The 22,873-nt window shown below is 35.2% G+C and overlaps 1 protein-coding gene across 3 annotated transcripts in view; it reads left to right on the top strand.

Annotated features, from left to right (window-relative positions):
- Positions 1-22,873, top strand: part of LOC143916378 (monocarboxylate transporter 9-like) — a 38,231-nt gene that overhangs the window by 772 nt on the left and 14,586 nt on the right. The gene's annotated exons all lie outside the window — the stretch shown is intronic.

The raw sequence follows: 22,873 nt of genomic DNA, 5'->3' as shown, positions 1-22,873 counted from the left end.
ATTTTCACGTAACTTTGTATACAAAAGATATCTAAAAATCTGATGTAACATCTTACGCAAGTAAGATTACGTAAATTGAAAACATAAAAGCATGCTGTCAATTTACGGAAAGCATGCTTTTATTTTTAAAAAATGTTCAAGATTCAATTCAACCATAAAATATAACAATTTATATTTATGTACAGTGGAAAATAATTATAATTAGAGATGCTGTCTTGTAATTTAATAAATGACGATTTTAGAACACAAAATCTATACATATCTACATACATACATACAATTAAATAAAATGAAAATTTATAGGAGACATGTGTACATAATTAGCTTTGTTTTTACAAGGCTTTTATATGTTTTTTGCTTTTACAAGTTATGTTATTTTACAATGTGCACTCATTAAACTGATAAGTATAGCCCTGTAAATCTCAGCATCGATAATACAATTAATCAGCAAAGTTTCTTTACATATATCAACGGTAGTTGAGTTTGATTTTCGTGTTGTATATTTGATAAATAGTGAAACATTGAATTTAGATCATAAACATACATATGAACAAAGGTATAATTTTCCATTTGAAAATGTTTGACAAAAACAAATAATGGTACAGCTTCTTTCTACATATAAATTTTGCATATTTACATAGAATAGAAGATGAGTTCAAAATGGTTATGAATCTCAACGGTAAATTAGAAATAATCTAATATTTTATTTTATTTTACTTTATTTCATAGAACATGAATTCGCCTTTACAGATCGCTCCAAAGCGACGAATTTACTTTAAACAGATACATATCAATCAATATATACATACATATATAAGCATTTTATACCAACATCTACAGTGACATCTATGGAGAAATTTTATAATTAAATTGGCGAACCTCAAGACGCTGAATAAATTGAGATTAGCAAGAGAGATAGAAAAGGTGATGCCGATTTTACAGGAATCGTTTCAATGAAAATCAGAAAAATTGGCAAACTCTGATAAGAAAAAATCGACCTGTAGTCACAAACCAAGACCCGGCCTACAGCGGGACTCTAGTGAGACTCGATCCCGTGACCACTCAGCTCGAAAGCATAATTCATATTTACTATACTATATTACTATAGTAGTATTTAATTTTCACCGAAATCATACACCAGGCATCCAAAAATCAAATACAATAATCAGTGGCGGACTGGGACTGAAATCAGTAGATGCCAGGAGTCAAAGGGGGCCCACCCAGGGTTAAAAAAATTTGTCCCCCCCCCCCCATATAACAAAATTTTCTTCTTTCCATCACGCTAAAAATCAAGGATAAAAAAAATTCAAAAATGGGAATAAACAAATTTAAGCAAAAGCAAAATAGATCCATAAATTACATGGTATATTTCGTTTTAACCCTTGTCCTAGGTAAATAGAATGCATCATAAAAGAATGCGGCATAAAAGCGGCTTTTACTTTCGGTAGAAAACAGACGGGGACGTCATTTCAGCTTTTTCTTGGGAGGGGCAGGCAAAGATTGGTCAAATTGAAAAATTTTCAATAAATCTTGTTTATATCGGAATAAAAATGGAAAATATTATTTGCATACACCTTATTGAGTTTTAAAATATGAAAAAATAAGCTTATTTTTGAAAAAATAATTATAAAAAAATATTATCTAAAAAGCGAAAAAAGTGGCGCAGGCGAAATTTTTTTTCTATGTACATACATACATATGTACGTAATAACAATAGAAAAAGTTTTGAGATCATGCAAAAATTCGAACTCATAATCGATCGCTGATCACGTTTACATAATATAGAAAAATGTGTATGGCTCTGTGTGACTTATTATTATTTATATTAAATAACTAAAACTTGTTTTGGACCGAATTCGTTACACATGAAGTTTAAATCCATCTCATTCGTTGTTTTGTGAGAATGGACGTCTGCAAATAAAATAAAATAGGAGAAATAAAATCATTTGTGATTTAACCGATTCAGTAAAATATTAATTTAAAACCTTTCTTGAAAACAAAAAATATACGAACATTCGGAAAAATAAACGTTACACATCTGTTTTTGAGACAAAATAAAGTAAAGGGGACCTTTCTAACGATTCGCTCCATAGGATGAACAATTTCTAAGAATTTTACCCAAGGCATACCACTTAAAAACCAAAATATACTTGTTTCGAAATAATAAAATCTTTTTTTTTCAAAGCACATAGCAGCGATTATTTTATTAGATACCCAAAAGTAACATACAGTAGCATTCATAGATCCATAGTATCTCATTAATCGTTCTCATTAATAATTCATAGTATTTTCTAAATTCACACTATTCCTTAATTTAGGGAGGCGAGCGCCCCCCTATTACGTCCCTGAAAAAAATGCATAATATTTTCAGTTGATGTTAATCGAAAATCGGGATTTTGGGGAGGGGGCCCCTATCCTATATTTCTGTATACATGGTTGTGTCTAGATTAGGAATAGATTTTATATTCCGAAACTGTTTAAAATTGTGTATTTAAATCTTACTATATCGTCGAAGTATAATTAAATGTTATTATGAAGTAAATTTAAATCGCTGGTTGATGATGAATCGTCCTATCAAAATTGTTTTAAGCAATTCAGTTTATATTATTCACAGAAATTTGTTTATTCCCATTTTTATTTCAGTATGTAGTTGTTACATAGGTATTGGTATATACATATACATAATCTTAAGGTTGGAAATGGGCCCGGCAAAAGGGCCCACGCAAATGTTGAAACTTACATTTCGAGCCGAATAAAAAAAAGTTAACCGATCCTTGGGCTGTTAAAGCAGGTATTAATTGTTTGTGTATATCGTAAGAAATTCGTTTTGTTAAAATACCCAAACTTTAGGTCCCAAAGTGCAATATCCTATAAATTTTTACACACGTGAAATAGTTAAAAAGTTATTTAATTTTACTGAGAGCCCATATTTTCTAACAGATAGTGGGGCCCACATGCCATCGGGCATGTTCGCTTGTATAGCCAGTCCGCCACTGAAAATAATCTAATGTTGAAGTTCAAATATATATTTACCTTACAGAGACGCAAGTCAACAAGTAACGAAAAGGATATCGAATTCACAGAAATCAATCCGGATAATCGATATACATACATACATATGTACATGTGTATATAATAAAAATTTTCCCAAAATTACCCGCACACGAAGTCGATTTTGAGTTGTGTGGAATTTGAACAACACGTGACGTTTATTTGTCGACATGTTTACCTTTTTTTACATGTTTGCAGCGATAGACTGTCGTCAGATTTGTTTAATGTAAAAAATATTACATAATGTATCAAAAAATGTATTGATTTATGAAGCTGCCTTTAGAGTTTCGACACATTTTAACACATTGACGTCGGTGCGACGATTTTTTTTTACTCTTTAATTTAAGTGGACAATTATTCGATTATAATCTTTGATAATATCAATTGACATAGTAATTGGAAAAGAATGGATACTTTGAATCCTCCTTTGCAACAGACAAATCGGACATTTTAAACTACATAATTACTTTAAGTTGTACAACATGTCTTATCTACATCAATACTAAATTTTGAAATGATTGACATTCGAATTAAAATCCGATCTTTTTAACAGCACAAATCCTTCAAGTCGAGTCGCCGAGTGTGCGGACAACTCTCAATTGAATTACCAAATATCTTCAAGGATTTCCCAAGTTTACATTTCACATCTGGTTTATTGCTAAAGCACACTGTATAATGTATGTATACGAGTAGTGTAATATCATAGTAACCGGATTAGATCGGATTTTGTCTCTTCCGTTTATTATTTCACTGGATAAAAGCGAACCACCACGCATAAAATTGGTGTGCGTAAGGCTTATTTTCGGATGATCTTTTATTTGTTACTAAATTGTGTTTACCCTGATCAGCGCCCAGTAAACCAGTCAGAAGTCGAATTGCTAATAATTAATTGAATACGAAAAACAAATAGGAGTAATAATAATCAGCCTTGTGCGTACAAATGGGTACGAGTGCGAATTGCGTCTCATATTTGATACATACATATGATTTTTTCTGTATTGTTACATACAGACGTATTGTAATTAAAAAATATGGGTCTGAATCGAACTTGAAAATTGGTGTCAATGCAAATTTTGATATAGCGTGTGCTCTACCAGTAAAAACCGCACGTGTACTACCAGCGGCAGACATAATAATTTATGTAGCTTTATAATAAGTTTCGACAAATTTCTCTTACATTTCCATTCACTGTTATTAATACAAGGATTTAATCCTGGGTGCCATAGTTGATTATGCGTGCTACCTAAATATCTCATGATAAGAAAAACACGTCCCGCGTGCTTCTCCGTGTCTACGCCTTAACCGACAGCAAGGATGTACATATGTATGTAGGTCTATTACTGAGAGTTGGCGCAAACAAATTAAAAAAAAAAAACTTGTGTAGTGTCTGTAAATAGGTGTATAGCATGCTGTCACACTGCATTCAATAATACAAAAGACGCTGTCTCTTTCGCGCGCATGTGCGTGAGTATAAGAACGCGCCAACTCTCGGTAACAGACCTGTATCTCCACAGAGTCTAATTTGCTTGGATTTCTTCAAGTTGGAAACAGATTGCTTCCAGGAAGGACTTTTTTTGTCTAATTTTTGCCCAAAACAGTCACCTTTGCTGAAGATTTGTCTATTCATCTGTCATCATCACCATCATCTATAGCCATTTAACATCCACTGCTATATGAAGGTCTTTCCAACACGGTTCCACCGTGTCTGTTTTGCGCAACTCTCATCCATCTCACCACACACATTTTCCTAATTTAGTCTACACATCTTCCCTGCAATCTTCCTTTTACCCTTTTGCATTGTCTCGGGTACCATTCTAGTACTTCTTTTGCTTACCTTTCGTCTATTGTTTTAGCCACGTGGCCCATTGTCATCGCTTCACTCTATCCACTATATCCACTACTCTTATAAACTGCTAAATTCCACGAAAGTAGCCTGTTACTGAAATAATTTTATATGGGGCGTGAAAATAGGAATTTTTGGAAAATAGTTCTACTATTTAGAATGAATTTCAAGAAATTATTGTCAACTTTTCAAATTATTATCAACTCTTTTAAAGTGAATTCACATAAATAGAGAGATTATTGTATACGTTACAGTCCAAGTGTTCGCTCCGGGTAATTCATGAATATATTAGTTTCTTCATACATGAACTATTGGTTTCAAATGCTAACAGTCAAAAGCTATCTGTAAATATTCTCACCAGGTGTCAAAACTTTTGAGCTATCAAAACCATTGATATGTCAAAAAGCTAAAATTCAAAGTGGAAATTCTATGGAAACTGTATTACCTCGTTGCTATAATTTCTATTTCCGCTAATATTAAAAATAGTGCAATCCAAGGTAAGCACACATACTCGTACATAGAGGATGGGACAAACGATTGGGAATACTTAAACCTATTAGATAGAGTATGAACAAACTACATAGTTAATTTTTCAATTTGCTATTTTGTGTGCACTATAATTGGCCAGACTGGTTTGTGTATAAGAACACACTAGATGTTCATGAATGAACTAAATGTACCTTGGATTGTAACATACATACATATACAAAGTTCAATGATAATAAAATCATTGAAAGCAAACGAAAATTATAACTTTTACATTACGCCCGTAACGTATTTTATGTGTGTTATAAAACATTTTGATAACCAATCTCAGAAACATCAAGAATAGCCAACATCGATTCCAGGAATGAATCTAAGAAACGATATTAACCCTTTCTTAGCACTTATTTATACTCATTTCGGTCAATTTAAAAATTAGTGAGGTAAAAATATATATGAAAGATAATGAGAGCATGTAATGCAAATTTTATAAGTCAAAGTGTAAAAAATATAAATATATAGGCGTTTAAACAATTAAAATCTGACAAAACGAGTGGGTGGCGGAAAGTCAAACATATAAGGCCACTAAACGTCATCGTCTCTAAAATTTTTGGATTATTAAACGAGTATATTACGATTCTTTTTCACCATCAATCTATCGGAAGCGATTTAAACTTCTATCGGTGACCAAACCGCGACAAAGTTTCAAACCGATCGGAAGAATGTAGGAAATAGTGTCGGACCAAAAGGCGAAGTGAAACTAATAAAAGCCTCAAAATAACCAATTCCTACTAACTAACGGGAGTCTATAATGCTAGAAGTCAAGTTAACTAAATTTTAACAATTACCACGTACATATGTACATATGTAATATGTATGACTAAGTAAACTCATACTATTGTTGAAACGTGACGAGCACACCCTATAGTAGTCTTATAAAAGCATCATACAAATGCTTCGAAATGCGGAATAACATATTAAAATACTTAATTTTATTGTAATTTATGTGTTTTGCTTCACAATTTCCTCGAGTATCATGTAAACTACATACATGAATACATACAAAATCTCTAATCGGTCTAGCCAAGAATAGCACAATCAATATTTATTTAGAGCAAACAACATTCTTCAAACAAATTCTTACATTTTATTCGATGGAGCATACATACATACATATATTGTTGTAAAATTTATCTTGGATAGTGGAAACCATAGTACTAACAGTAGTATTTCATATTACGGTATGTGCTGAACACTGCTGTGTATGAAATTTGAGAACCACTCGTATGTATGTACATATGTCGACCCTTTGCCCTTTTTTCCGGACTGATTCGAGTGTTTTTCCAACTAATTAATCGCCGATGACACGCTTGATTCATGGGTCAGTTCGACGACCCACCAGAACAAAGATGCGAAACATCGGTTCTAAAAATGTAAAGGATTATTAAATTTTATAAAATAATGTTATTCTTTGCCTATTTGTATTGTATATGTACTAACTGGTTCACACACGATCCAATCTAGCCAGTTATATATGTACATATATATATATATATATATATATATATATATATATATATATATATATATATATATATATATATATATATATATATATATATATATATATATATATATATATTGTACATAAAAGAACAAATTGATAAACGATATTAGGCACAAGTTGTCTATTGATATTGTCAATCATTTGCCCCGTCTTCCATTCGGTTTTCTATGTCATGTTTGCTTACCCTAGTTTGCAATATTTAAAAAATTAAGACAATATATAAAAAAACCTAATTAAGATATCACCAATTCTCTCCGTAAACTTTGATCATGAGTATGGCAAAGTGCTTAATATATCATAGCGAGAGGGGGGCGAAAATGGAAAAAACGATCAGAACAGTGTGGAAAAATGGGACAGTGTGGACGATAGACGTCACCGTGAAGGAAGATGCAGTATTTTAAAACGTGTCAATTACGATTATTATGGTAATGGCGGACGTCATTTCCACTTATATTGATGACCAAACCGAGCAAAATGGCAAAGTTTGAAAACGATCGGATTACAACCCAAACTTCGTCAGACGACAAAATCAATTCTGAACTAAGAAGAGGTTAGTAATTAGTAATAATAAAATAATCAATCGGAAACAATAATTATAGTAACGTTGTATTGCAGTTTCCGTAGGATCTCCAAAAGATGTTGATAGCTAAAAGTTGCATGCGGCACGTGGTGGGTATCTATTTATAGGTAGCTTTTGACTATTAGCACTTAAACTAAAACCAATAGTTTGTGTATGAACGAACCGGAGCGAACATTTGGACTGTAAAATACGGGTCTACCTCACGGCACCGAAAGTCTAAAGATCGAAAAAGCAAATATCGGAAGGCAAAGATCGAAAATCGAAAGATCAAAAAAAAATGGTGCATGGTAAACGGTACTATGTACATATATATATATATATATATATATATATATATATATATATATATATATATATATATATATATATATATATATATATATATATATATATATATATATATATATATATATATATATATATATATATATATATATATATATATATATATATATATGGAGTTCGGTCTTTCGTGTCATGCGGGGAAGACGTGCTTCTGCGTTCTTCCCGCTATTACTCGCTTAAACCCGGCTATTGCACGAAATTTAATCTAAAAATTTAACCATCTAATCACTTATTTTACTAATTGCATCCTAGTATAATTTAAGTGTAAAAATAAACAGACGATCGGCCGTTAACAGCGTTTTTAATATCAGTGATTGCAAAAAATTTTGTGTTAATTTTGTGTCAGTTACAAAAGCGTATACGAACGAGATACATCTCCCTACCTGAATACAAAAAAAAATAAGGGTCGCCAGTCAAAATTCGGTCCCACAGAAGCAATAAATCTTCCACATAATTGCTTTCAGACAAAAATTTTTAACGAACTTTACTTAATAGAATAATAGCAAACAGAAACGGTGTTTCCCAACTGTCTAATAGTTCTTTTTCATATTTAATTTATATTAAAGTAATTCGTGTAATTTTATATTCTTTACTAAATTTATTATTAAAATATTAAATTGCAAACCGCACTCACATATATAAATCCGTTGTCTCCAAAGAGGCGTCTCACGATAAAGATCTGTAAAAAAGTAGTATAACAATTGCTAATCTATTATTATCATAACTAACTACTTTCACTTACAAAGTAACCCTGTTAAATGGCATGTAATAACTCATAAGTGATCCAAGTGATACCTAGGATGACTATCTGTCAAAGCTGACCACAGAGAAGAGTCTATGGCGGTAAGAACTCACTCCTTGAATGGAAATCTCTCTCAAGTACCGCCTTTTTCTCAACACATCTTGGATAAATGCGAGAAAAATAATATCCAAACCTCCAACAAGGTAAGAGTGACGATGGATGATAGCTTAGCTAATAGAAACCTGTATTTAGCCACGTACAATGTAAGAACGTTATCGAGTGAAGGAAGTGTGCTTGCATTAGAGAATGAATTAGAAAATATCAAATGGGATATAATAGGACTTAGTGAAGTAAGACGAAAACAGCAAAACCAAATAATCCTAAAAAGTGGTAACTGTCTCTACTGGAGAGGGCTACCAAATGGTAGAATAGGAGGAGTAGGGTTTCTTATCAATAAGAGAATAGAAAGAAATATTATAGAAATAAGCGACATATCGGAACGTATATGCTATATAGTATTAAGAATCTCGAGCAGGTACACTTGTCAAATCTTCCAAGTGTACGCCCCCACATCTAGCCACCCAGACGAGGAAATAGAAGACTTCTACGAAAAAATACAGGACGCATACGATAATAGCCGTCACCACTTTAAAATAATCATGGGCGACTTTAACGCAAAAATAGGACAAAAGGCAAATACTGAAAGAGCAGTAGGCAATTTTGGTACCGGCCAAAGAAACGACAGAGGCGATCGCCTCATAGAATTCGCAGAACACAACAGGCTCTTTATCACTAATTCATTTTTCAGGAAAAACACCAACAATAAGTGGACTTGGGAGAGTCCTAAAGGAGACAGAAACGAGATCGATTTCATCCTAACAAATGCCCTGCACTCCGTTAAAGACGTTAGTGTTTTAAGTAAAGTAGATATAGGTAGCGATCACAGATTAGTCCGTGCCAAGATGGCCATTAATATAAATTGCGAACGTAGGAAATTAATAAAAGGATGCAGTAACTCTCCAGATTTCGCTCAACTAAGGTCTAGGAAAAAGGAATTCGAACTCGAACTTGGAAATCGATACGGGAAATTAAACCCAGAAGCAGACATCGAGGAATTGAACACTGTAATTAGTTCGGTTCTAACCTCAACAGGTAAGAAATTAGGTGGATTCAGGAAACAGATTAAATTAAGCAAAATTTCAGCGGAAACAAAAAACCTAATTAAGCATAAAAGGAATTTAGATAGGGATAATAATAAGCAAGAATACAATCTAGTAAATAAGGAAATTAAAAAGAGAATAGTCAGGGATGTCAGGGATTTTAACAGCAAGCTAATAGAAAATACCATTAAGAATAACCGTAGCCTGAAAAAGTGCAAACAGGATCTTTTCTTAGGCAAAAACCAAATGATCGCAATCAGATCAGAGAGCGGAGTAATAATTAGGAATAGAGAAGAAATCATAGACAGAGTTTACACGTTCTATGCAAAACTATACGAGAATGACAACGGCCAATTCCCCGCTCTGGAATCGACACACGGCCAAAGGGTTCCTGCAGTATTGCCTAGCGAAGTAGAGGCCGCGCTAAAAACTGCAAAGAACGGTAAATCCCCAGGGGAAGATAATATTCCCATTGACTTACTAAAATGTGGCGGCCCCCCCCTAATTAATATCTTAGCTAGGCTTTTCAGCAAATGCATCCAGAACCAAGCTATACCAGAAGGATGGAATAACGCAACTATCATTTTAATACACAAAAAAGGCGACAAAAGCGATATCAAGAACTACCGACCCATTAGTCTACTTTCAGCGGTCTACAAGCTCTTCACGAAGGTTATTACAGAAAGGCTGAAGAATATCCTCGACGAGAACCAACCTGTAGAGCAGGCAGGGTTTAGGGCAAATTTCAGCACAATGGACCACCTCCAAGTAGTTGGCGAACTAATCGAGCGCGCCAACGAATATCAACGGCCATTGTGCCTAGGTTTCGTCGATTATGAGAAAGCCTTCGATACAGTTAGTCATAATGCAGTACTTAACGCTCTAAAAACACAGGGAGTGCCGGAAACCTATGTGGGACTGTTAGCTGCAATATATAAGAATGCCACAGCTTCGGTTAAAATTTTTTCAGGTACAGATAGATTTAGCATAGGAAAAGGAGTAAGACAAGGAGATACAATCTCGCCCAAGTTATTCAATGCGGTGCTTGAGGGAGTTTTCAGGAAATTGGATTGGGATACAGCCGGAGTAAGCATCAATGGTCGCTTTTTGAGTCACCTTCGGTTCGCAGACGATATAGTTTTAGTAGCTCGTGATTCAGCTGACCTACTTATCAGACTAACACAGCTGGACAGGGAAAGTAGAAAAGTAGGATTAAAAATTAACGTAGATAAGACTAAACTAATGTTCAATAGTTATTGCATGCCTGATAGCATCCCCTTAGATGATAAACCAGTAGAAGTAGTAAATAATTATTTATATTTAGGTCAAATAATTGACATGTCTGGTAGTAAAAATGAAGAGATAAAGAGACGTATGAAATTAGGGTGGAGTGCATTTGGACGGATGAATGCTGTTTTTAAATCAAAAATGCCACTCTGCCTGAAGAAAAGGATCTTTGATCAATGCGTTTTGCCAGTGATGACGTATGGATGTGAAACTTGGACACTGAACGCCAAGATGCAAAATAAAATCCAATGCACTCAAAGAAGTATGGAACGCTGTATGCTTGGCATAACGAGGAAAGACAGGAAGCGGAACACGTGGGTGAGAAATATGACAAGGGTAGTGGACATAGTGGATAGAGTGAAGAGATTGAAATGGCAATGGGCGGGTCACGTAGCTAGGAGGATGGACGAAAGGTGGACAAAAGAAGTGCTTGAATGGTACCCGAGAGAAGGCAAAAGAGTAAAAGGAAGACCGCAAGGAAGATGGGTGAACGAAATTAGGAAAATGTGCGGAATGAGATGGATGAGTGTTGCGCAAAACAGAGACGAGTGGAAGCGTGTTGGAGAGGCCTTCATCCAGCAGTGGATGGCGAATGGCTGTAAATGATGATGATGATGATATATATATATATATATATATATATATGTACATAGTACCGTCACCCGTAAAATACACACATAAATACAATCTAATCTATATTTTAATCTATAATTTGGAAAGAGACTTTGTATGTATGTAAGTATCCTTGGTCGTCGTCGTCGTCGTCCGTAGATCGGTGACGTCATCGAACACGTGATTCGATTTTTTTTTTTCGATCCATGGGCGCCGATTTGTTTTTTTCGTTTCGCAAGGCGAGGCGAGTAGCTTCATGGGGCCCCGCCAGCCCTACGGGGTCCCGAAGGGGGCGCAGCCTCATGGGGCGCAGCCCCATGGGGTATGTACATATGTACATAGTACCGTCACCCGTAAAATACACACATAAATACAATCTAATCTATATCTAATCTATAATTTGGAAAGAGACTTTGTATGTATGTAAGTATCCTTGGTCGTCGTCGTCGTCGTCCGTAGATCGGTGACGTCATCGAACACGTGATTCGATTTTTTTTTTTTCGATCCATGGGCGCCGATTTGTTTTTTTCGTTTCGCAAGGCGAGGCGAGTAGCTTCATGGGGCCCCGCCAGCCCTACGGGGTCCCGAAGGGGGCGCAGCCTCATGGGGCGCAGCCTCATGGGGCGCAGCCCCATGGGGCCCCAAAGGGGGCGCAGCTTTCATGGGGCGCAGCCTTATGGGGCGCTGCCTTCTGGGGCGCAGTCTTATGGGGCGCAGCCTTATGGGGCGCTGCCTTATAAGGCGCAGTCTTATGGGGCGCAGCCTTATGGGGTGCCGCCTTATGGAGCTTAGCCGCATGGGGCCCCAAAGGGGGCGCAGCCTCATGGGGCGTAGCCCCATGGGGCCCCGAAGGGGGCGCAGGGGGGCGTAGCCCCATGGGGCCCCGAAGGGGTCGCAGAGGGGCAGCCTCAAGGGGCCCCAAAGGGGGCGCAGCTTTCATGGGGCGAAGCCCTAAACGGCAACTGATCATGGGGGCGAAGCCCTAGACGGCATTTGATCATGGGGGCGAAGCACTAGACGGCATTTAATCATGGGGGCGCGGAGGAACGAAGCCCTAAAAGGTATTAACTAAGGGGGGCGAAGCCCTAGACGGCAATTTATCATGGGGACGCGGAGGGGCGAAGCCCCAAAAGGCAACTGATCACGGGGGCGAAGCCCTAGACGGCATTCAATCATGGGGGCGTGGAGGGGCGAAGCCCTAAAAGGCATTAACTAAGGGGGGCGAAGCCCTAGACGGCATTTAATCATGGGGGCGCGGAGGGGCGAAGCCCTAAAAGGCAACTGATAATGGGGGTGAAGCCCTAGACGGCAATTAATCATGGGGACGTGGAGGGGCGAAGCCCTTATCGGCAACTGATCATGGGGGCGAAGCCCTAGATGGCAATTAATCATGGGGACGTGGAGGGGCGAAGCTCTTATCGGCAACTGATCATGGGGGCGAAGCCCTAGATGGCATTTAATCATGGGGGCGCGGAGGGGCGAAGCCCTGATAGGCATTTACTAAGGGGGGCGAAGCCCTAGACGGCATTTAATCATGGGGGCGCGGAGGGGTGAAGCCCTGATAGGCATTTACTAAGGGGGGCGAAGTCCTAGACGGCATTTAATCATGGGGGCGCGGAGGGGCGAAGCCCCAAAAGGCATTAGCTAAGGGGGGCGAAGCCCTAAACGGCATTTAATAATGGGGGCGCGGAGGGGCGAAGCCCTAAAAGGCAACTGATAATGGGGGCGAAGCCCTAGACGGCAATTAATCATGGGGGCGCGGATGGGCGAAGCCCTAAAAGGCATTAACTAAGGGGGGCGAAGCCCTAGACGGCATTTAATCATGGGGGCGCGGAGGGGCGAAGCCCTAATAGGCATTAACTAAGGGGGGCGAAGCCCTAGACGGCATTAAATCATGGGGGTGCGGAGGGGCGAAGCCCTAAAAGGCAACTGATCATGGGGGCGAAGCCCTAAACGGCAATTGCTCATGGGGGCGTGGAGGGGCGAAGCCCTAGAAGGCAAAGGCTCAGGGGGGCGCCGAGAGCGAAGCCCTAGAAGGCAAAAAAAATTGATTTTTTTTTTATTTTATTTTTTATTTTTTTTTATTTTATTTTTTATTTATTTTTTTAATTTAAATTTTTTTTTTAAATTTTTTTTTTAAATTAAATGTTGACTATTAGCTAAGTCATGTTTAAGCGGTTTATATTATAAATACTGAGCGAAGCCGGGTAATACAGCTAGTATAAAATAAAGGAAAAATTGAATTGTATTAGACAATAGTTTTCTGTACATCTTCATATAGTGAATTACGATATTTTAAATGTAATTTAAATGATGTTTACAACTAATTTCAATTTACATAATCTCATGATCATACTTGGTACAGGAAGTTGATAGAAATACACATTAGTCTTTGTTGTGGTGCAGCATTCAGATTGTCATTATCAGCTTACGAACAACAAAATAGAAAACTCTTAAACTTAATAAAAGTCGCAAATGTTGCATTTTATACGGCATTTGCAGCTTTCCGCATAACCTTAGCTATTCAAAATTTTATTTGTTTTTTTTTTGTTTTACTTTAATTGTTAAACCGGAGCCTTACTCTTTAAAGTGAACAACAAATCCAAATCAAGTTCGATCAACTTTCACCGTTTCCATTGATTGAAGTTGTGCAATTTAATTGCAACACTGGGCTGAACAACGAAATTATGTTGTGGGTGAACGGTGCATTCAAAAAAGCTATCAGACGAATTCACCAAAATAGCTATTTATAAAAAAAGTATAATCAAAATGCAATGTAGCTTAATATCCATAAGATGCTATGTAAATGCCGGAAACATTAATAATTTCTTCAAAACCAAAATGTATCAGAAAGTCTTAGCTAACAATGCAGCACGTGTTTTTTTATACAGTTTTGCACATGCAAAAAAAACGCTGGTAGGCCAAATCAGTACCGTCGTGTCCCTTCGCAAACCTCACACCCTGGAGTATTTTCGGTGATATTCATTGTACTGACATAGGTTTGACAGTGATCTATAACGATAAATCTCATATTTGAAGAAACGTAGGAGAAATTTTTTGAAATAATAAGATCATATAGATTAACCAGTAGTATAGCTTGGTGATATGTTTGATCCAGTGGGTTGAAGTCGACTGAAAATAATCTATTGTGAGTATTATCTGTAGTGCTGCTGGTCAGACTTGGATATATGAGACTCCGAGTCGATCGTATCCTATCAGAGTTTGCCAATTTATCTGTTTCCATCGTTGAAACGGTTCCTCATCCTCACTATGTCACCACTATTTGAATATAATAAAGTTTAATACCAACGATGTCGCTCAGGGGCAACCCGATAAAGGCATCAGGGGAAAATATAAAATTGGGTCCATCGGCTATGCTGCCTTTCCCAAATAATAAAATATAAAAAAATAAATTTGAATTAATAATAACGTGAAGATACGCTTCTCACAGCTAGAGTCAACCTACGCGTCCCGTGCCGCACTTTTGAGTGTGGTTGAGATTTAGTTTAAAGTTTAAACTAAATTTCATACATGGCTATCAATCAATAGAAGATGAGAACTTAAAGCCCACAAGCGGCTTTCTCAACACTTTGAGTGCTGACGTCTTTTCTGTTGAAAGCACGCCACGCTGAAAATTTCGCCAACATTTCCAGCTAGCATTATTTAGAAATCCAATAGAAAGTTTGTAAAGTTGTGTTTAGACTCTCTAATATGTAAATCTTGCAACAATATAAAATAAACAAAAGAAGTCTATTAATTAATGAATGTATTTTTCCAAAACTAGTTCCATCTTCTTCATTTTTGTTAAAATGTAATGCTCACAATCTATAATAAATGCCAAACCACAATCTAAAATACTCAGCAGTTAGGGATTACCATTGGGAAATTCTGCTATGGTTATAAATTCAGAAATTTCGGTGTAAACCAATCTTTATAAACGTTGACATATGAATGACATGGATTATACGACACATGTTCAATGCATTTTTTTTCAATGCTACCTGGAAAGGCTTAGCGGATAGTATTCTTTTTTACTTTGTATGTACATATATATGTATGTATAATGCCCTTCCTGAAAGCATTAGAAGTTCTAATAGCATTGCTGCTTTCTTGAAGGGTGTTAATGGATACCTTTGTGGAAGATGATTTATAATTTTTTGTTGTTATTTTGTTATTTTTTATTGTATGTATTAGCAGTTTTGCTATTTGAATAAATAAATAAATAAATATATATATATATATATATATATATATATATATATATATATATATATATATATATATATATATATATATATATATATATATATACATATATATGCTCAAAATACGTATTTCAAGCCCATGGACTTGTTGGCAAAACGCCGATCGGCGTTAGTCAGCATTCAAAGGGTTAACGAACGCCACTGTGGGTACTCAAGGTTTGTACTCTTGCTGTTCCTCTCCCTGTATTCTGTAGACAGCTATTAAATAAAATATTTAAAAAAATACTTTACTCAAACTATTTGACTTTATATGTATATGTATGTATGTATGTATGTACATACAACGACATGTCTACTATCCGGTACGGAATTCAAACTATTTTTCATCCTAATGTGTTAAACTATCAGTAATATACGAGGTAAAGAATCTAGTCAGATTTTACAAAATATGTACATACCTATTCATACAATACTTGAACTGATAATACGTATTTGATCAATTTCCAATACGAATTTGCAATTGCTGAGCAAACTTTGTTGTCAATTATAAGCTTAACCCACATACCCCATTTAAATTTCAAACATTGATTAGATAACAGTTATGTCACATTAATAATAATTACTTATTGGAAAATACACATCGATGAATGTATTTGCATGATGTGCGAAATTATACAATTGTGGGTCGAGAGTAATGTAGTAAATTAAATGATCAATGAGCAAATAATAAAGTACGCTTTATATACATAGTTTGCATAAATTCAAGGTATTCCATTCACCGTGTCTTGTGGTAATGAAAAGTGAGAAAAGTTGTGTTGGTGGTCAAGGTGAACATTTTACAATGTACTCATTCCGTTCTGACCTAATCTTAAAGAGATTATCTCCGGTTGTAAAGGCTGTATTTTTTAGCAATTAATTGCAATCGACCTGCATTCGCCGAGCATTCGATGTCAATTGCACTTTGACATTATCTATATAATTGCATTTACTACATATTTAAATATACATATATGTATATATATCAGACCCCTGTCTGATATAATTTAATAATTTGTGAACATGAATGAAGGGGGTGGGGTATACAAAACGTCACAAAATTAACAAATTATAATTCCCTTATTGATTTTACACAGCTTTTATATTAGGTATCTTAGGCTTTGACTCACTATCTTCGAGAAGGATTGTTGTCATTTCCAAATTTGTATTTAAGGGGAAGTACGGACAGCCCTTCGATTTTATCGGAGCTTAATTTTGGGCTCCTGAATATGGTAGAGCTTTAAATCATCGTTGAATTTGCTGATTTATAAAAATCAGCATTTTATAAATCAGCAAATTTTAGATGCTGTAAACTCGAATTTCGCGAGAAATAGGACAGGGTTGCCAATTTATTGGAATTGTTTCAATGAAATCAGATAAATTGGCAAACTCCGATACGAAACGATTGACTTGGGATATCCAAGGTCTGGCCAGCAGGACAGTCAGGGATTGAACCCGTGACCACACAATTGAACACATTACACGGAAACCATTGATCTACGCTGCTGGTAAGATAATAATTGATGAATAATTGGATTTTTCAATTATTATCTAACCCAGTAACCTGTCAGGTCACAGGGGTTATTATTTGTCATTAATTTTTTTGTTATCCGTTTTTTAATGTATTATATCGTTTTTACAAAGTATGCGATAAAAATTGTAACTAGGGGTGAAAGATTTTATCTTGGAATGGAATGATAAATTGAAAAATACCAAAATTCGTGTGTCGTCACACCTTACTTCTATCAACTGAATTTGTTAGTTTGTACCCACTCGTGCGAAATTACTCAAATTTGACGTAAATACTTTATCTTTTTATGTTAGCAAGTAAATATAAGTAGTATTTTTTAAATCACTGACTTATAAACTGATAAAGAAAAAAAATGCCACTCATATTTTATATGATGGATGTAGAAAGGATTTTCCCACTTACGTTCATTTTTACCGTTGAATTGAAAATTATTTTTAAACTATCACTCGATTATAAGTGAAATTGAATATAATTATTTGCACGATTGAAATTCATATAGGATCAAACTTCGACCCCAATGTCTGCGTCATTGATATCACAATCACAAATGTACTGGTAATAGATTGAACTCATGCGTATTCATAACACTATTCGAAAATAAAGTCTTTGAACTTAAATGCATAATTTTAATCGATTAAAGGGACCAAATAGGATTTTTTTAATCAACAACAATTCGATTCCAAATATAAAATAATTGTGTGGGTTGATTATTTAGAGTTCAATCAAACTTCACGCATTTCTAAAAACAATGGATTTTTTTTTAATTCTGTATCGAAACGGATTTGGTCGTATTGTGTTCGTTTATGGACCGATTTGCGCGAAACGAACGCTTGACAAAACTGTGATTGTTTTTGCAAATTCCATATGATAAAAATAATCCCAAGGTTGATCACATTCGTGGTCAAAAATCTTGGACCAATCGATGGTGGCGATAATGAATCCTTATGAACGAGCCGTAATAGAGATAATTGGTTTGATTAAATCTGCAATTCGTTGAAGAGCTTGTTGTCGACTGAAAAAAATAGGTGCCGAGTGGACTGACGTCGAAATTGTTAGATAAATTTGTAATAACAGATGGCGATTTTTTATCTTCAAATATTTGGATTGAGCATCTGACTACCTTTGTATGCTTACGTACATATACATATACATACATACATAATATCTACTTATCGTATCAAAGTACAATTTATATGTTTGAAACACGTGGTTTTGAAACACAACAATGACTTTAACTTATTACTGAATTTTCCTGGTTCGGTGGTTTTTCCATGTTTTTGTCCGTCAGTCTCGAGATTGTTTACTGATAATCTATTTCTAATAATTTATACATAAAGTGACTGAAAATGCAGCTATTAGAAAACTACAAAGTAAAAATTATAAAAAACATAGCAGTATCTCAAGCTTTGACATTTAATTTACATATTACATACATATGTATGTATATTTCAAATAAAGTTCAAATGTCCAAAAATGTGACTTATCAAAAACATATCATTGAAATTCAGTAAAATAAAAACTAAATCTGGTCCTATTAGGAAAAGGAAAAGACGATTTCATAGGTTTCAAACTAATCTGATTTAAATTTAAAAGCACACAGCCATATGTATGTAACATTTTTATTATCAAACTTAAGAATTTTGATTTAGATGATGGCTCACATAATTTTCAATTGCAACCCCAAGCTTTCTAGAAATCAAAAAAGCCCCTATAAATATTTTACAAAATCTCAAAACCAACTCTTTTAGATTTTATAATTAACATAATTATTGTTTAAGTATAAAAAAGAGCTTTGTCTGTCTGTGCTAAAAAAAAATCTGCTAGCCACTATGCTAGACGCCAAGTGTCCAGATAAATGTGTGTTTTAAGTTGAAATAATGCAAAATCTGTTGATTATTGTAATCTTATATATATAAAACCGAAACGGCGTCTGTAATTCGTTTCTGATTGGCTGTCGTCAAAGTCTATTCTGATTGGCTGGATTGGTCAAAGACGTTTGTGATTGGTCGGTCGTTAAAATTTTTTTTTTTTCGATTCAAATAAAATTTATTAAAAAACAATCTGGTAGTGACACTATTTTCACTACCAGACTGCATTTCCATTTCAATTTACTTCTATTATATCTGTACTAAAACGGAAGAGATCGTCAAAAGTGGAACCGAGCGAAGCCGGGTAGCTCTATTAGTTAGCTATAACAATCATTTTATCATATATTAAACGTCGAATAATATAAAATAAATGTAAGAAATAAAAAAAAATAATGGCTCAAGCAAAACCGTCATTCTAAGGTGGATATCATTCTCACACTGACGTATAAATAAATCACATATACCATATATATTTGCTTCCTGCAAAAATAATTATTCCTGTTGATTGATCAATGTTTTTATTTCGTAATGACATAATTCGGATCATAGAGGTTTTGATGAAGAATACATAAAATATGAAGAGCCTGCATTCAGTATTTGTAGAGAAAAGTAAAACATGAGTCATGGTCACTCGCTATCCATCATAGTGCGGCAAGTGTTAATGTTTCCAAAAACTCTAGAAACAGGTCATTTTCTATTTTTTTCTACGTACATATATGTATGTAGAAAAATAGCTATTGCACAAAGCGTTTTGAGTTTTTTATAACCAATACCGTTTATAGAAACATGAAATTACATAACGAAACAATTCGGTTAATAGCAAGTCAGTGGAGATGTATCTTGAGATTGTATACATAGGTATGCATGAAGTGTCACGATAGTATCGATAAGTGTGGCAAAACACAATACGTCCGATGAGAACCTATTATTAAACGTCGTATATTATAGGCATACCCACATGTAATATATCAGATGAAAGAGTAACGAACCCGCAGCTTGATCCGGTCACATTTCACCTCCGGTACCTTTTCGTACCTGTGGCAGACGTATATTGTACCCGGTACGAAACTGGATATATGTACTTACATGGGTATTGCCATGCGAAAAGGTAGAGGTTTTGTCCTTGAACTCGTCATCGATTTCCAACGGTAGGCTTTGGTATTTCCAGACTTTTTCCTCTTAACGTCAATGTCACACTTTTCAGACAAAGAAAGTGCATCGGTTTGATTCCAACTTATGAAGTGATTATTGACACATTATATCGAACATGAAAAAAAATGTGGTAGGTCAATAGAAAAGTAATTATATAGTATCTAAGAAAAAGCAGAAGAGTGTGAGAAAATCCTAATACTCCTTTGAGTAGATAAAGTAAGGTGTGGATTCCAATGATATATGTATGTATGTACATATGTTGGCATAACGAGGAAAGACAGGAAATGGAATACGTGGGTGAGATGTATGACAAGGGTAGTGGATATAGTGGATAGAGTGAAGAGATTGAAATGGTAATGAGCGGGCCACGTAGCTAGAAAAATGGACGAAAGGTGGACAAAAGAAGTGCTAGAATGGTACCCAAGAGAATGCAAAAGGGTAAAAGGAAGACCGCAGAGAAGATGGGTAGACGAAATTAGGAAAATGTATGGGATGGGATGAATGACAGTTGCGCAAAACAGAGACTAATGGAAGCGTGCTGGAGAGGCCTTCATCCAGCAGTGGATGGTGAATGGCTGTAGATGATGATGTATCTTGAAACAAAAGTTACAGAAATGGAATTAATTATTGATAATTTAATGCATTTCTTTTATTTGAAAGTAAATAGATAAATTTTGACGATAACTATGGTCCAATGATGAAATCATCATGATCATATTTACAGCCATTCGCTATCTACTACTAGATGAATGTCTATGTATAATATTAGGCAAATATTATTCATCTCATGCCACATTTTTCTGATTTCATCCATCCATATCTCCTGTAGCCTTTTACATTCTCTCAGGTAGCGTTAGAGCACTTATTTCATCCGTTCATCTAGCTACGTGACCCGCCCATTGCCATTTCAATCTCTTAACTCCCTCAATTATATCAACTATGCTTATCATTAGAGGTAGGATAGTCACAATGCTATCCATTGTTCGGCAAACCTTTAACAATGCATTTACAACCTTTGAACAATACACGGCCCCCTCAGGCTCCGGTGACTACTTATCATACTTCTCCCCCCCACTTATGTATTTCGTTTTCTATCTCTCCACATTATGTCAAGATAGGTTATATAATGAGGAAATTATATCTAAAATTTAACGAACTTATTGGTTATGAAAAAAAAAGACTACACCTATGAACTAAGCTGTAGTATTCTCTCGAATGAGATGATGCTTTTAACAACTCGAATGAAAAAAAAATCTGAACGGTTAAAGTTATTCGTCTGCTGTGTATCTCTTGATGCTTTCCAGATGTGTCTGTGTCTGGACAAGTCATTTCCTCTGCCTCACCATTTAATGTCCCCTAAAAGAGCAACACAGTTCGAAATCCTTTTTCTGCTGACATTATTTTATTACTTTATTTTTTATATCTGAATCTGCGAATGACACTTTAGAGCTTGAGTTTCCGAAACTAAAAACGAGAAATATCTTAAAATTGAAATTTATCACAATTTTAAATCGAAAATTAAATTTTTACTCTATTCTCGACATTGACCGTGGTTTTATGGTGCGATAGACCACTTCCGGTTGCGATTTTTGGAGGACTACGAGTCGGCGAACTGTTCCACGCACCGATCCAAGTTCGGTAACCACATTTGTATGCAAATTGAATCTGATAAATTCCTTTAAACTTGCCTTCCATATTGTAATTCTGGTCGTTGCGTAACTGACGGAGAGTGATACGTGTAAACGCGCAATGTTTTAAAGTCGCTTCTTCATTAAATTAGCAGCGAAGCGTGTTATGACAGTATTTTTTCATTTACACATGTAAATTCAAAAGCAGATTATTAATCTCTGAACCAAGGGTCAACTGTTGAAGCGTGTACGCTGTTTATACGATTGAGATGGTCGCGAGACTGTTAACCCTATTGGATCTTACATATATCTTAACGTGGTGTAATAAACAATCTTAATGTAGTGTAATAAATTGATATTGAATTAAAAATAAACTGTTATCTTATAGAAAGTTACCTAATAAAACGAAACTGGCGATTCTTTTCGTTGATAATACGCGCCATATTGTCCTAGTTTTAAGAAATGATTTAGAATAGTACTCGTATTACAAGAATTCAGGTATATGAATATTATCAAAACAACAGAGCTTTATTTTAGTTTAGTCAGAAACAATTGAATTATGTAATAGTATTTTTAATTTTTTTTTTTTAAATTATCAGTTTGCCTTAATTTTTGAACAATAATTCAAGTATTATACTAAAAAATTGTATTCTTTGTACAATATCATCTCAAATTCGTGTACATTATATGTATGTACATATGTATGTACAACAATAGGTAAGCGTCCACTGTTAATTTATTGATAACGAAACGATAAATTATCGTATTTACAAAAATTATGAA

This window comes from Arctopsyche grandis, chromosome 9, assembly GCF_051622035.1.
Source record: "Arctopsyche grandis isolate Sample6627 chromosome 9, ASM5162203v2, whole genome shotgun sequence".
Taxonomy (NCBI): Eukaryota; Metazoa; Arthropoda; class Insecta; order Trichoptera; family Hydropsychidae; genus Arctopsyche; species Arctopsyche grandis.
This window is presented reverse-complemented; position numbering and strand designations above follow the sequence as displayed.